This window comes from Ambystoma mexicanum, chromosome 7p (genome assembly GCF_040938575.1).
Source record: "Ambystoma mexicanum isolate Mex_15411 chromosome 7p, UKY_AmexF1_1, whole genome shotgun sequence".
Lineage (NCBI taxonomy): Eukaryota > Metazoa > Chordata > Amphibia > Caudata > Ambystomatidae > Ambystoma > Ambystoma mexicanum.
In genome coordinates, this window is record NC_090939.1 from 876,862,441 (window position 1) to 876,873,918 (window position 11,478).

Consider the following 11,478-nt stretch of genomic DNA (forward strand, 5'->3'; position numbering starts at 1 on the left):
GGCCATTTAAAATTATATATAAGGTGTCCCCAGTGGTTTATAAAATTTAAGGACTGAAGGTGAAACAGTAACAGAGCAATTTGTTCATGTTAACCAAATTAAGCCATGGCATCCCAAACATGAAGTAAGGAGACTTGAGCGAGTAGAAACAGATCAAGCGCCCTAAATACATGAAAGAAACCACATGGGTTTATTTATAGTCCCCAATACCAGAGAAATAAAAATAGATGTGATTAATTGTTATAATGGAGTAGATGTAAATAAAAATACTTTATGTGATAAAAAAAGGGGGGGGCTGAAGTAAATGATATTATTTTATTACAAGGTTAAGATATGTTTAATGTTCAATGATGTTATGTTTGTTTTCTCTCATGTGCTTAATTTCAGAGACCAAAGAAAAAGGGTGAAATGTTTTGGAATATATATATTTTATTTTTGGTAAAAGGGTGAAATTGGTATTGTGCTATATACTTAACCTGTCTCTTTTCTATTTGATTTAGAATCATTAACCTGTGTTTTGAGGTCGGAGGTCACAGGACCGGATGACACGGGAGATGGTGGAGTCCTGGAGTCCGCGGGATGAAGATCAAATAATGCCTCCGGATGGAGGTGAAGACAAATTAACCGGGATGCCAAAAGAGATGACTCCTATAGAAAGCATCCAAGAGTGCCAGAATGAAAGAATACATCAAATGAACCAGATGATGTGATGTTGCTGGTCGGGACGTCTCAGAGGTGGACATTATTTATGAAACAATATTGAACTGAACCTGCGGCGTTGTGGATACATTGTTTACGATGCATACTGGAAGTATGGGCGATGGAGTCCCACAACTTTATTGTTTTATTTAATCATCTTAATTAGTTATATTAATTCTTTGTTTTAATTAATTATTTTACTTTATTATTTTGTTATTGAACTTAAAATTTTGATCTACACTTAAACGGATGTCTATTGGACATTGGACTATGGACACTTCAGTTGGGAAGAAATATGTATAATATTTTGTAAAAACTGATTAACTCATTTGAGATGAATTTTGGTTTTGTGGTGGTTAAGCAGTGATTTATTGTGAAAAATTTGAATGTTTATTATTGAGTTGCCATGATGGAAAGAAAAAGAGGAGCGCAAGTTGGGTTTCCTTCAATTGTGGCTTGGAACACTGCCAAATTGTCAGAAAAGGAGGGATAATGTAGTAGTATGTAGCGCTTTATAGCGCCTTGGAGTGTGTAGCACTTCACTGAATGCAAAAATAGCGCTTTATAGCGCCTTGGAATGGATAGAGCCTCACTGAATGTGATGGCATATTGTTGCCAGCAATAATGTGGCATACATATATAGCCAGTCTATGTTGCCAGCATAACATGTGAGTATGTGACTGGAGAAAGGATTTATAATACAGCAAAAAGCAATGTGAAGATGCAGGTTTAAAAGTGCACCAGAATTTTTTTTTCTCTCTGTTCTTTGAAATACCTCATACATAGGAGACTACATTATTCATCTAACTAACTGACTTAATTAACAATTACTAGAGCTAACTTATTAACATTATAATGTAATCTCTATGTGCAAAATGGGGTGAAAATACATAGTCTGAAATTTGTTTTTTCAAACGTGCACTGAATTATTTCTCCCTTATTGTTCTGTGTTTGCAGTAAGCAGAGAGCCTGCATACCAGGAAATTATATTAGTTACAGTTGCTCACTGTGTAACTGGTCTATTGTGCCAAAGAAAGGGCGATGCTGACTTCAATTTCATTGTAGCAGTGTATCTGTAGTTTTGCTATGTAAGCAAAATGGGAAGGTGCAGAACTTTGCTGGGGGAACAAGGGCAGAGGGAGCGTTAGTTCGGATAATGACTGAGCTCTCAGACAGACGTGCCTAGTCTCACTTATCGCTGGCTTGAGAACTCTATGTTTTCGCCACACACTTCACACATCCGAGATAACAGAGGCAATCCATACTGACTGGGCTTGTCCTTCTGAAGCGAGTGAAAGGAGATTGTGTGGGAGAGGGAACAGCAAATCTTTGGTGAGCATCCAAGTTGAAGTGAGGTTATTCTGATGTGATTGTGTGACGAATGTGATCTAAAAATAACAGACAGTTAGAGTAGCAAAGCAAAAGAAAATACCTTGTATTTGTATTCGTCATGTGTTTTAATTATAAAATGTGACACCTAGTTTGAAAAGGATTGCATCTGCATCTATGATTTTGTTTTTCTCTTCTCATTTTGTTACAGGTAGTGCTGACATGTAAATGGTTAGAACTGTATCATGACATTGTAATTGTTTACAATATAAGATATATATATATATATATATATATATATATATATATATATATATATATATATATATATATATATATATAAATGCTTCTGAGTTTTCATTGTTTTGGGTTTGCCTATGCAGACATGGGGAAGATTCATGTTCTTTGGTAATACAGCTGGCAACTTGTTCATGCAGATAGACTTAGCGGTGATAAATAGGTGTATGCGTGTGTTCCCCAGTGCATGTTGTCTGGGGAAATCTAATACAATATATAGATTACTGGGGGTCTATGAACCAGCAATGAGGCCTACCGACGCATAGTTCACCGGTGTAAATAAATCAGTGATACCGGCCACAGGTTGTAGGTGGCACTCTATGTAAAAGTGTGGTGTCTCTGAATGTAGGTCCGAGGCCCTCTATAGATCACTAAGAGTATTATAATAGTAAGGAAAGTTTTGTGTATGATGGGGCTATAATGTAGGGAAGGAAAATGATGCTCACCACTAAGTAATCTACCATCACCAAATACCGCCACCAATACATATTACTAGATTCGCCATTATAATGTAATAAGGTATGGTCTCTAGGATGATGTGAGAACAAACCCAATCTAAACACGAGGATAAGTGTTTCTAAACTACCACTCTTCTGTTGGCAGTAAGAAAATACCACCAGACCCCAAATGTACACATAATATCCTACATATCATTACATTGGTCTAGTAAATAGTTTTGTTGAAAGAGATACATTAATTATTTGTTTGCAATCTGCAGTGGCACAGAAGCAGAACTCATACAGTTCAGGGAATATTTGAACACATCACACACCAAGATAAAATACATATTAGAGATTGGCCAACCCATATTTCAATTCTTAGATGTTGAGATTACCTTAACCCACAACACATTATCGACAAACATCCGTAGAAAACCCACAGATGTGAACAATACACTTCATTATTCAGGTTTTCACCCTCAACATCTGAAGAACAGTTTACCATACAGCCAGTTCTTGAGATTAAGAATAATAATTTCCAATGATGATATTGTATCCAAAGAACGTGACAAACTGTCAGAATGTGTTGAATCTAGGAGATATCCACATACCAGAAAGTTATATAAAAGCCTCAAACAAGACCAGCAAGGAATTGTTGACTCAAAAAACCTAAAAATGACTCATTCCTATTTCAACATACTATTAAATATTCTAGTTAGGGCCATCACACCACTAGAATGATTAAGAAGAATTGGAAGTTGCTACAAATAGACCCCAAACTGGTACAGCTATTTTCCCAAACCACCGATGATAGCGTATAAGCAGGGTTCATGACTAGCTAGGGAAAGCAGCAAAATAACATCCAAAATGGACACATTTCTACAAAAGCCAAATATTGGGACATAACCTTGCTTAAGTTGCAGTAGCAGCAACAATATAATCAATGGGGAAACTATAAGACACTCACAATCAGGACGGAAGATAAAATTGCATCACTTTGCAACTTGTGACGGATGGAATGTAATGTATAGCCTGTGCTGCCCTTGTGGCTGCTACTATGTAGGCCAAACATCACAAAGAGTGAAAGCGTGGGGGACAGAACAGAAGTCCATTATTCACACATTCAACACCAAATCTCCTGTGGCTAAGCACTTTAGAGAAAACAGACACACTGTAGCACAACTGAGATGCCTGGTATTAGAGATAGTACAACAACCACCTAGAGGAGGAGACATGTCTACGAAATGATCACAACGTGAGATGTTTTGAAGAAATTATCACAACGTGAGATATTTTGGATTGACAAACTTGACCCACTATATCCATTTGGTATGAATGAGGACTTTCTCTTTGGAGCATTCCTTTGAGACCGGATCTATACATATAAATGTATGCCCATCATGTTGCATAGATTTCCCAGATAGACTACGCTCTAAGACAGATGGAATTACCCAATAGACCATGCCATGATTAAAACATTAATTATTAAGTTACTGTAATCATTTGAGGATGACAGAATTTAGAATTGTTTATATATTTCAGAATCTAATTGGATGTATTTAGTACCAGCATTAACCTACTAATAATTGATATGACAAATCATGATACAAAGTATCACCTGCCTGCATGCCTCTTGGATTAATATATTCATGTTTTCCAACTATTATGCTAATGTTTAGAGAATGCAAGTGTGCAATAGTGACTTAATTTATCGCTTATACTTTAGGAGTATATTACCTTTCATGTTAATTCGATCATTTACAGTATATTCTGTCAGATAATCACTTTCAGAACTATTCAATACTGTTTCTGTCTTTTATTATATGCCTGTAGCCCTAAACAACACACTATGAAATATGAGTCAAATCCCACTGATCCTGAAGTAGCCTTAAAGGGAGTTAGCCCTTTTGGGAGCCCGTACAACCTTTAACAATGGGGTTGATGGGCATGGTGATTCTTCTGACTCACTACCTATTGATCCCGCTTCTGACACCACCTGCCACAAAGCTTACTAGGATCAAGCAGATGCAGACACGGGATGATTTGGATTCATAGGTTTTTATTATGATTTTTTTAATGGGTTGGGCCAACTAAAATGCAATGTAAAGTTTAAAGAACAGGATGGGTTCACCTTTAACTCCAAATTTCAAGTTCCTACTGTAAATTTCCTTTCCAGGATAGAGAGTCAAATTACGGTCACTCACATTCCTTGGGTTTTGAGTAGCTCTGAATTTCTTTTATGTGGATACTGCACTACAAAGTATAGCGTGTACCGTGCATGGATGCAAATATTAATCCCTAGTGCAAATTATTGCAGTTGATGACTCTGAAATACATTTGTGCAGATAGATGCACATTACATGCACACTTGGTAAACATGACATGCCCATGCTTGCAGATTTGAGGAAATATTGCATGTTAAATTGTACATAACATTGCTGCATATTTGGCAGACTGACGTTGGGATATACAGTTGAAAATTGTGTGTTAAGCTTAGTAGATATATCAAACTGTCCCTTTGCATTGCAGGCATATTCGATAGACCAGGGATTGGTCTTTGCAGTATGAGAAGTACAAGACTGTAGCCTGAGCACATATGGTTAATGGCACAATTCACTGCAGGAGAAAGACATGACATGATATTACACATTTGTGGTTGCAGGTAAATGACATTTTTTGGCAGCATTGACTAGCACTGCAACGCACAAACATAGTTCCATGTGTCGGGTGATGGCCACTGTGAGAACCGCTATGTCATCCAAAACGCGGTTGCTGGCCTAAGGACCGAATTTAGCGCAGGACCCATTTTGACTGGGGTTGATCCCCTGATGCCGGTGCGCCCTTTAGCCCCCCACTGATGCCCTATGATCCGCCCCCCCCGCACCAAAAGCTACCTCTGCCACAGATACAGCCTCATGGGATGGTGGAAACGGAGTGCAGAAAGATTTAACTTCTAAAGAGTCTATGGAGCAGCGAGTATTTACTTGAGAAAGATACATATGTTATGTTATGTTATGTTATGTTGATGTGATTTGTAGAGCGCAGAATTCACCCGAAGGTATCTTGGCGCTAGAGAGGAAAAAGACTGCCGTTTACATACATATACCCAATGGTGCTGACAATGCTCTTCAATAGGGAGTCCACACTGCTAGAGTAATGTTGCGCTGGAATGGCATTGCTGCTGGAGCACGGCTGGAGAAGGCAGGCCAAGCTAAAGCTCTTTTTGTTGTTGGTAGGTTCCAAAAGGACTTTAACTTCACTGCTGGATGAATCCATTGAGTTTGGGACCTGCAACCCTGCTGGAGGAGGCTCAAACCTATTACATTCCTAAAGCACCGATCGGGCCCTTCTGGAGAAGACTCCCACAGCTAAGGTCCTGCATCACAACAGTGGAAAAAGATCCTACTGGTAGAGTCATACATCACTTTAGGGCACTGTTGGGGTCCTATAGCCCTGAGAGTTTTCATCTGAAGGAGCTTACACTGCTATGTTACCTTAATGACCGGACACTGCTGGTTAATGCTCACACTGCTGGGATCCTGGACCCCCACTTGGCATTGCATGAGGGGGCTCTCATTGCTAGAGATTGGCAGCGGTGCTGGGGCATTATTAGAGGAAGATGGAATTATTGGGACCCCATATCACTGGAGGTGCATTGCAGGCATCCTGCGTCACTGCCAGTATTCTCCTGTGGGCCACTTACTGTATACACACATTGTGGCACTGTTGTGGAACTGACAGGTCTGACTGAAGGAAGGCCAAAATGCTGTGGTCAGGCAGCACATCTCAAACCTCTAAATGTATTTAATTGCTCGATTTAAAAAAAAAATGTGCACACAGTTATTAGTTGCTGCTGCCAGAATACTTTAATCCTGCACTATTAGATCAAACTATTTTCTAGACTGTAAAATATGCTAACTGGATAATGTAGTCAGTAACATTTTGTTCGAATTTAAAGTGCCCTACATATGCACCTTAAACGTAACCGTCCATGCCAGGGGTGAACTTATGCTACCAACTCAGTGTGACTTGTGAGTGGTGCTCTGCTCTTTGCAGGAAGCACATAGGAATTCTGTCGAAGGGCAGATCAATAACTCTTTTGTGGTTCAAAATGGAGGCAAAGACAAGCAAGATATGTTGGTGTTCAACTGATGGAATATGGATCTCCTACACTGTACCAATATCTCTTACATTTGCATTGTATGTGTACATTTCTGAGGCCTGCTCATAATGCACATATCTTAGAAGCCTGTATATCATACATATCTAAATATATAGCTTGTATCCTGTCACCAAACTTCTTTGGAATAAGCAGTGGCATATCCTTTGGAAGCCAATGCATCATGTGTGTGCTACATGTGTCCCAGAGACATATAAAGAGTGCATAATGGAGGTCTGTAAGCCTGATGGGAGAATTTGGGAGGTCCAACGTTGGTACTACTTAAACCGCCAAATCACGTTTTTGGGGGTTCTCCTCATTAACTTTACAGGTCCCCTAGACTTTTATGCTTTCTTTTGTTAGATTCCCTAGTTCCCTTGAGTTTATTGTTTTGGCTAGCGGGACCCTTCAGGAGTACCCCGAGCATTGTAATCCTTTTTTCTGCAGTGCACCAATGAGTCCCTCTGGCTACCAATGCAGGACAATCTACTCCCATGTACTTTTCACCTTAGTCTTTGCATGGCACCGCAAGCACTTTACGTGGAGTGCTGCAGGGCCACATTGCGTCCCATTTTATTTTCTCTAAAGTAACTTTTGTGTTACTTTATGCATGTATCCGAAACAGGATGGCGGCAGTTAACCTGTTAGCAACTGCCATTTTCTCTCAGTTTTGGTATGCATCACCGCCGGACCTTAATTTTAGTTGCGATAATGCCTTATTGGGTACCATTAGTATAGCTGGGCCCTGTGGGTTAAGCCCTCTTTCTGGACACACAATTCTGGTTAGCTTTCCCTCTACCCTACTAGGTCAGGATAGCCTTATAAGAGCATGCATCAAATTGGCAAGAAATTCCTGCAAAGGGAGTTTGGTACCATGAAGTCGGAGTTGACAGAAGGAGCTTCAGATATTTGATTGTTTTCTTCTATGTTCTTGTCTGAATTTGGTTTGGGTGATGATAAAGGTACGTAACCAGGCTTTAGAACTGTATGTACAGTACACTGATGTAATGGTTTATTGAGAGGCCACACTCAACACAAGGAGTTCCTTCCCTCCCCAATCAAGGTTTTAATGTCAGTTCTTTGTTCAGCCCTATTTGCAATTCATCTCATACCCCCTAGGTCCCTTTTCCTGAGCTACCAAATGAGCCAAGAACAATGCAGGTGTACAGGAAATATATTTGTATTTTTTTGAATGCTAGATAATAGAGATCGCACTAAGCTACACAAGCCACCTTCTTTGTGGCTCACAATTAAACTTCTTGTTACATAAACAAATCGCACAAGCTGGTTGGGAAAAACACAAATCACAATACTTTACATTCTATAGATGTCAGTTCAAGAAATAACACTGATGAATGAACAAAATCAATTTACATATGCAATGCTGTGCAATTTAGATTTTCCTGCGCGCTAAAAAGGCTAGCAGTTTGGTTTATAGATTTGTACAAATGCATATGGCAATTATTATTTCACCCACACTTTTGCTTTAAAATAAACAAAGGGTGATTTAGCAGTTTGTTTTTCAGACTCCCCTACTTTGTTCTGTGTTGGGGGAAGTTGTACAGAAAAATTGGAATGATTTAGGAATGTTGAGGTTCAGTCCTCCCTCCACTTAAAGGCCTGTGTTAGGGAAGCCGTACAGAAAGAATTGGGATGATTTAAGAATTTTGGATTTCAGAGCTCCTACCACTTAAAGGCCTGCGTTGGAAAAGCTGGATGCAAAAATGGGGATGATTATTTTTAGTTTTGATTTAGGGACAAAGACACCCCTCAACCTAAAGGAAGTCGAGGTTAACAGAAAAAATAGTATTACCCAATTAAATTACAGTCTGTAGTTTTCAGCACACACTGCGAATGAGCTTTATTAAATTCAAATTTTAACAAAATTCACCCCTTGTTGTTCTGCCAAAGGGAATTAATTAAATTAATATTTTCAGTTAAATAGGCTAAGAATCTACACAACCCCACCCACTAAAGGGAAAGGATTTAAGGCAAGCAGAATTTCCCCCACCTTTTGGTTTCCAAGGGCTGAATTCTACTTACATTGAAAACCTCTGTTTAAAGTTAAGGAAAGCCTGCTGCATTTCTGGAACCTCATGGGGGACAGGACAGGGGTCCACTTTCAAAGATGGTCCCCATCTCTTCAACATAGGACCCAGTCAGCTTTTAGGCCTCCTCAGCAATATACAACTCCACCCAGATGACATTTCAGCAACATCTCCTTTTGGTGTTTCCTTGCGGCTGTCAGATGGTAATTTGTAGCATCTCTCCCTTCCCTCATAGTTTATCCACTTTAGATACCAGTGATGACACCATCAAGATTCCAATGTTGGGCGCTACAATGCAAGAATTCCTGCGCTTTTGATTGGTCCATCACATTCCTCTCCAACCCCCAGCATATCCCCTATCTGAGGATCGATTCAGGGGTCTAGAACAGAAATATTGTAACTCCACTTTGAAATTCCTTTTTTTCTTATGTCAACTTTAGGCAAAAAATAGCAATATGGCAAAACCATGTGATTTACTAGTAACTGCCATAATGTATATTTTTTTCCAATTCATCTAATCATGGGGAATTTCATAAAATGACAGCCAGGTCCGCACCATGTTGCACAGGCGTTTGACAATTTTACGCTGTTTATATAAAAAGCATAATAGTTATGAACATGAATTTACTCTCCAAGTGCCTAATTTTACCCTTCACCCATTCACCAACTCTTAAATTCAGGACGGTCAGAGCAGCCAGGAACACATTTTAGCTTGCCATTACATTTCCTTAAATCTCTGGTGGACACATTTTATTTCAACAAATCACCTTGAAATTATCTAAAAAATAAAACATACAGGTATGCAGTGCGACTTGTAGTTGCTGAGAAAATGCATCCATTGTAATAACCCATTTAAACTAATGTGAAAACTTCATCAGGTTAATTCATAGAATTCAGCGCACAAGTGGCGCACAGAGTGCGCATGCTAACTACTGCGCCAGCTGCGTGCGCTAAAATCCATTTCCGCGCAAAGCGTATTCATGGATTTTAGCTTCCAAAACCAGCCGTAGCGCAGAGTGGCACAGCGACCCTGCAGCAGTGCCAGTTACGCTCCAACCCCTCCCCGTGCGCCATGCACAGCACACAAATCTCGTACACGGCGCACAGGCCCCAACCAAGAAAACGCCTGTAAAACTCCCTGCGCACCCCTCCGAATACATGTACCCCGCTGCACGGGGAGTGTCACACGCGATTGGAGCGGGGTACGTGTATAACAGGGTTTTGCGGGAAATTTCACACGCGAAATGCCCTGTGCGAGTGGGGTACGTGTATTCCTGGGGTGCGCGGGAAGTTTCACACGCGATAGGCCCTGTGCGAGTGGGGTACGTGTATTCCTGGGGTGCACGGGAAGATTCACACGCGATTGGAGAGGGGAATGTGTATTTCGGGGGTGCGCGGGAAGTTTCACACGCGATTGACCCTGTGCGAGTGGGGTATGTGTATTCCTGGGGTTTGCAGGAAGTTTCACACGCGATAGGCCCTGTGCGAGTGGGGTACGTGTATTCCTGGGGTGCGCGGGAAGTTTCACACACGATTGGAGAGGGGAACGTGTATTTCGGGGGTGCGCAGCAAGTTTCACACGCGAAGTGCCCTGTGCGAGTGGGGTACGTGTATTCCTGGGGTGCGCAGGAAGTTTCACACGCGATTGGAGAGGGGAACGTGCATTTTGGGGGTACGAGGGAAGTTTCACACGTGAAATGCCCTGTGCGAGTGGGGTACGTGTATTCCTGGGGTGCGCGGGAGGTTTCACACGCGATATGCCCTGTGCGAGTGGGGTATGTGTATTCCTGGGGTGCGTGGGAAGTTTCACACGCGAAATGCCCTGTATGAGTGGGGTACGTGTATAACTGGGGTTCGCGGGAAGTTTCACAAGCGATTTTGCTGTCAGAGCGGGGTACGTGAATTTTGGGGGTGCGCGGGGAGTCCTACACGTGAATTGGCAGTGTGGGTCCTCCCAGGTGTTCCCTCTAAACCCTCCACAGCCCCTGCAGGCAGCCCACACCACAGGGGACTACCTTGCACCCCTGGTCATGTCCCGCAGGCAGCTTATCCACCATGGGCATGCCCCCCAGCCAAGCCACATGTCACCTTGCACTAGTGATCACCAACTCATGTCCCCCAGCACCCCCCAGCAGTCAGGGGCACCTGGCAGCAGGCCCCCACTCATGTCCCCCAGCACCCCCAAAACCCAGCAGTCAGGGGCACCTGCCAGCAGGCCCCCACTCATGTCCCCCAACACCCCCACCCCCCAGCAGTCAGGGGCACCTGCCAGCAGGCCCCCACTCATGTCCCCCAGCACCCCCACCCCTCGGCAGTCAGGGGCACCTGCCAGCAGGCCCCCACTCATGTCCCACAGCAATCTCAGCCCCTAGCAGTCAGGGGCACCTGCCAGCAGGCCCCCACTCATGTTCCCCAGCGCCCCCACCCCACAGCAGTCAGGGGCACCTGCCAGCAGGCCCCCACTCATGTCCCCCAGCACCCCCACCCCCCAGCAGGGCAGGGGCAC